Below are 5432 nucleotides of genomic sequence, written 5' to 3'. Positions count from 1 at the left end.
CAAATGACTTCTTTTAGAGAAGCACTGAATGGAATGAAACAAAACATAGCATGAATGTTCATTAGGAGGTGCTGACCAAGAGTTGTTACTTTGTAGCCGATCCATCATCCAAGATGGCCGCCAGCAGGGGACTTAGTTTAACATAGGACCCTATGGGAAATGCATACAAATGACTTCTTTTAGAGAACCACTGAATGGAATGTAACAAAACATAGCATGAATGTTCCTTACAAGGTGCTGACCAAGTGTTGTTACTTTGTAGTTGTTCCATCATCCAAAATTGCCGCCAGTGAGGGACTTAGTTTAACATAGGACCCTATGGGAAATACATACAAATGTCTTCTTTTATAGAACCACTGAACGGAATGAAACCAAACATGGTATGAATGTTCCTTATGAGGTGCTGACCGAGTGTTGTTACTTTGAAGCCGATCCATAATCCAAGATGGCCGCCAGCGGGGGACTTAGTTTAACATAGGACCCTATGGGAAATACATACAAATGTCTTCTTTTAGAGAACCACTGAATGGAATAAAACCAAACATGGTATGAATGTTCCTTATGAGGTGCTGACTGAGTGTTGTTACTTTGAAGCCGATCCATAATCCAAGATGGCCGCCAGCGGGGGACTTAGTTAAACATAGGACCCTATGGGAAATACATACAAATGTCTTCTTTTAGAGAACCACTGAATGCAATGAAACCAAACATTGCATGAATGTTTCTTATGAGGTGCTGACCGAGTGTTGTTACTTTGAAGCCGATCCATAATCCAAGATGGCCGCCAGCGGGGGACTTAGTTTAACATACCACCCTATGGGAAATACATACAAATGTCTTCTTTTAGAGAACCACTGAATGGAATGAAACCAAACATGGTATGAATGTTCTTTATGAGGTGCTGACCGAGTGTTGTTACTTTGAAGCCGATCCATAATCCAAGATGGATGCCAGCGGGGGACTTAGTTTAACATGGGACCCTATGGGAAATACATACAAATGTCTTCTTTTAGAGAACCACTTAATGCAATGAAACCAAACATGGCATGAATGTTCCTTATGAGGTCTTGACTAAGTGTTGTTACTTTGAAGCCGATCCATCATCCAAGATGGCCGCCAGAGAGGGACTTAGTTTAACATAGGACCCTATGGGAAATACATACAAATGTCTTCTTTTAGAGAACCACTGAATGCAATGAAACCAAACATGGCATGAATGTTCCTTATGAGGTGCTGACCAAGTGTTGTTACTTTGAAGCTGATCCATCATCCAAGATGGCAGCCAGCGGGGGACTTAGTTTAACATAGGACCCTATAGGAAATACATACAAATGTCTTCTTTTAGAGAACCACTGAATGCAATGAAACCAAACATGGCATGAATGTTCCTTATGAGGTGCTGACCAAGTGTTGTTACTTTGAAGCTGATCCATCATCCAAGATGGCAGCCAGCGGGGGACTTAGTTTAACATAGGACCCTATGGGAAATACATACAAATGTCTTCTTTTAGAGAACCACTGAATGCAATGAAACCAAACATGGCATGAATGTTCCTTATGAGGTGCTGACTAAGTGTTGTTACTATGAAGCCGATCCATAATCTAAGATGGCCGCCAGCGGAGGACTTAGTTTAACATAGGACCCTATGAGAAATACGTACAAATGTTTTCTTTTAGAGAACCATTGAATGGAATGAAACCAAACATGGCATGCATGTTCCTTTTGAGGTGCTGACCAAGTGTTGTTACTTTGAAGCTGATCCTTCATCCATGATGGCTGCCAGATGGGGACAATGTTTAACAAAGGACCCTATGGATGATACATACAAATGTCTTCTTTTAGAGAACCACATACTGAATAGATTGAAACCAAACATGGCATGAATGTTCCTTATGAGGTGCTGACTAAGTTTTGTTACTTTGAAGCTGATCCTTCATCCATGATGGCCGCCAATAGGGGGACTTCCTTTAACATAAGACCCTATGGGAAATACATACAAATGCTTCTTCTAGAGGTGCACTGAATGGAATGAAACCAAAACATGGCATAAATGTTTCTTATGAGGTGCTGATTAAGTGTTGCTACTTTGTTGCCGATTTACTGTTCAAGATGGCTGCAAGGATTTTTTATTAAATTACAGGACCAATATTAAACCAAATTTAGCCTCACTCATTATTAGGGTATCTGTTATGATTTTAATCTATTTTTACATGATTTCCAAAACCAAAGTAGAATCAGGTGAGCGACACAGGCTCTTGAGAGCCTCTAGTTTCTTTCCTTTTCTCATACATTTCTTAGTCTTTATAAGGTGGAAATGAAAGAAGGGAGCTGAAATAAATTTTTGGATGTGTTATTTTAACTGATTTTGATATGGAAAGAGTGATTAGGCCAGGTGCAAAAAGGTAATATTTACAGTTTTTGGGACATCTCTTGACTTGTCCATAGGGGTATGGATGTGTATTGGCTAAATTTGTAAGATGTAAACGTTCAATATTTCTGAAACTTGGATATATTTTTGGACTTGTACTGTACATTACACACACAAAAGATTTGACAAAAAAAACAGGTTATTTTTTTTTAATGCGACACAACGTTATAAAGAACTAATAGGGGGAATTAATTGTGGTCTGTGGCCACATCCATCTCTCTGGGCTCATCTGACCTTTACCTCATTTTAATGAATGTAAAGTTTATGCGATAAAACCTTTATCTCAAAGTCTGTTAACCAAAATTAATTCATGATCAGTACAGTTGGGTAAACCTATAATTGTGTGCATTCATTTATATTTAATAGTTAACATTAGAATTCTTCTTCTATCTATAAGAGTAAAGAGAATGCCACGCTCTTTGCACGTTAAGAACCCTTGCAACAACTCTTTGAGGGGTCCGTAGGTGACCTGTTGCAAGGCAAAATTTCCGTCCCTATTCAATGTACCCTTATTTCCCGTGGCAGTCTAAATTTCTCCGACCTTAATCCCTTAATCTATTACAGAAGAACCTACATATTGTATTTATTGTGAACTTGTTCTCGTCCTGAATATGCATGAAATATTTGCCACTGGACGTTAAGCAACCAACAATCAATCAATCAATCTATCTATAAGATGCATGTTCTTAGAATTGCAGTTTCAGATTTTTTTTAAAAGAAAGTTATGATGAAAACAGAGAAATCTTATGCATTTTGAAGCCTTAGTTTAGATGATACTTAATTTTAATTTGTTTAAATTTTTTGCAGATTTTTCCCTAGAAGATTGGACAAGGACAAGAGGAGAAGATCTTACAAATCTCACAGAGCTAGCAATTATACAAGTTTCAAGTGACCTTGGGATATCTAAGTTTTTCAAGAGTCCTTCCTGTATCAGAAATGGAATGTTTTATCAACCAGAAAACCTTGGTTGGAAAAGAGGTAGAAGAGTACTATAAGATTACTTTTATTTCTGTATTTCTGCATATAACATTAGTCTATAACATATGCTATAAAACAGTTTATATTAATGAGCCATATATTTAAACATTTGCCAGTAGAAAAATAACATGAATATATGATGTTGTGATTATGTTAAACTAAGATCTTCTCGTTTATAAATAGACCAACATTACAAAGTTAGAAATTTTAATAAAGAATAAATCTATGTGAATTCTTCAAATAAAAGCAAAATTTGAAAAAAAGGTATTCAAGAGAGTAGTTAGTTTAGATATGCATTTGTGGTCTTTAAGATACTGTTTATTGTCATATTGGATTATTTTGTATTTTGTATTTTGTTTTCACATAATTTGTATCTTGTTTTCAGATTGCCCTGTAACAACAGAACTTCCTGAACTTCACCCAGGAATGACATGTGTCTTATTATCTTCATGTACCGAAGTGGACTGTTGCATAGATGTTGATATGTTTCATCATTCATTTAATCTTGTCTTGAGACTGGATCCATGTGATGAAAAATTAATTGTTGGGATTGAAAATTTTGTTTTTGCAATATCTCTTTATGAATTTGATTGGGGTAAGTTTGCAATGAATGTATAGAACATACAACAATGTATTTATAGTTAGTTGGTGGTACTTTTGATGCATAATCAACTGATACAAATTTAGATTTCTTTTAAATAAGACCTTGTAAAATTAATAATCTGAAGCATTTGTTTAATCAAAACTCAGGACTAGAATTGATTATTTCTGGATAAATTTGACAACAACAGAATGATATGATTATATTTTAAAATACACTAAGTACATTAAAATTGACTAAAAAAAACTCATCACAGATACAAAGTAGAGTATGCCATAGAAAAGCATAGAGGACCCAATATTCTGAAAGGTTTTGTCAAATATAACTATGGTAAAGCATTTTATGGCCTGCAAACAACAATGCATCATATTGAAAATTAATATACATGTTCATTATGATTTTCTATACAGAAAAAAACATATAAATAGATGAGTTTTTACTTGGATATCGGAAATCACTGAACATTGATATGTGATATTGCAAATTTACATGGTGTTCTATTGGAGATATGTTTTTGTTTTTCTGTTCATTCAGTAATTTCTTATTTTTATTTGTAGGAGTCCGCAAGAAACTATATTTGAATAGTGTTATATGTATGGAGTAAGTATATTTGTGAAATTTTTATCACTTCATTAGATATTTGTTAAAGATGCAGTACTCGTAATTGTTGTCTTTTGCAAATGTGCTACTAACTAATGAAAAAAATCTGAAATTGCTTCTTCCTATTTGTGGCTGCTGATGCTGAAAAAAGAATTGTCTTCACATGTTAACCAATTTTTGTACAAATGATCAAGGACATTTCTAACAAAAACTGTTATAAAAAATGTCTGGTTGTAATTCAAAACTGCGCAAAATGAAGTATGAGGAAAGTCATCTGAAGCAAGTTGTTTCACTTGAGAAAAAAATGGATTTAAATTAAGTATCAATGTTAAAAAATTAAATAGCAATGAAAATAAGTTAATGGTAAAGATGAATATGAATTTGGTTAATACTAAGAAAGTGTAATTTGCCAATGTTGGTTTCTAAACATTTTACATTGAGATAACCATGTTTCCTTTCAGCTTTAATCATAGCTTTATAAATAAAGTTCAATATAAGTCTAAAAATTCTTGTGATGAACCTCTTGACTTGAACCTTTTTTATAGTTATTCGATATATGATCTGGAGAGTGATAGTACTTACTTGGTAGATATGAATGTCAGTGTATGCTTTGAATCTTCCAAGCCTTGTTTAATTGACCAAGTAGTCCTGAATAAAACTAAACTGGCAAAGAAACCATGCAAATGGCAGACTGGGTTTAAAAATTCAAGTAAGTTGATGTCATTCATACCTTTCTCTACTGATAATAATCTCAACATATTTGACATACAGTATTTCAATACCCATTAGTATGAAAATTCATATGTTACTACTCAGTCTAGGAA

At 34.4% G+C, this 5432-nt stretch overlaps 1 long non-coding RNA gene across 1 annotated transcript; it reads left to right on the top strand.

The window, feature by feature from the left end:
• The first annotated feature begins 3242 nt into the window (after positions 1-3242).
• Positions 3243-4611, top strand: LOC127720038 (uncharacterized). The gene is made up of 3 exons (XR_007990592.1): positions 3243-3407; positions 3793-4002; positions 4566-4611. It is a non-coding gene; the product is annotated as an uncharacterized LOC127720038 (long non-coding RNA).
• Positions 4612-5432: the final 821 nt, after the last annotated feature.

Source organism: Mytilus californianus, unplaced genomic scaffold, assembly GCF_021869535.1.
Source record: "Mytilus californianus isolate M0D057914Y unplaced genomic scaffold, xbMytCali1.0.p SCAF_11, whole genome shotgun sequence".
NCBI classification, from domain to species: Eukaryota; Metazoa; Mollusca; class Bivalvia; order Mytilida; family Mytilidae; genus Mytilus; species Mytilus californianus.
This window is presented reverse-complemented; position numbering and strand designations above follow the sequence as displayed.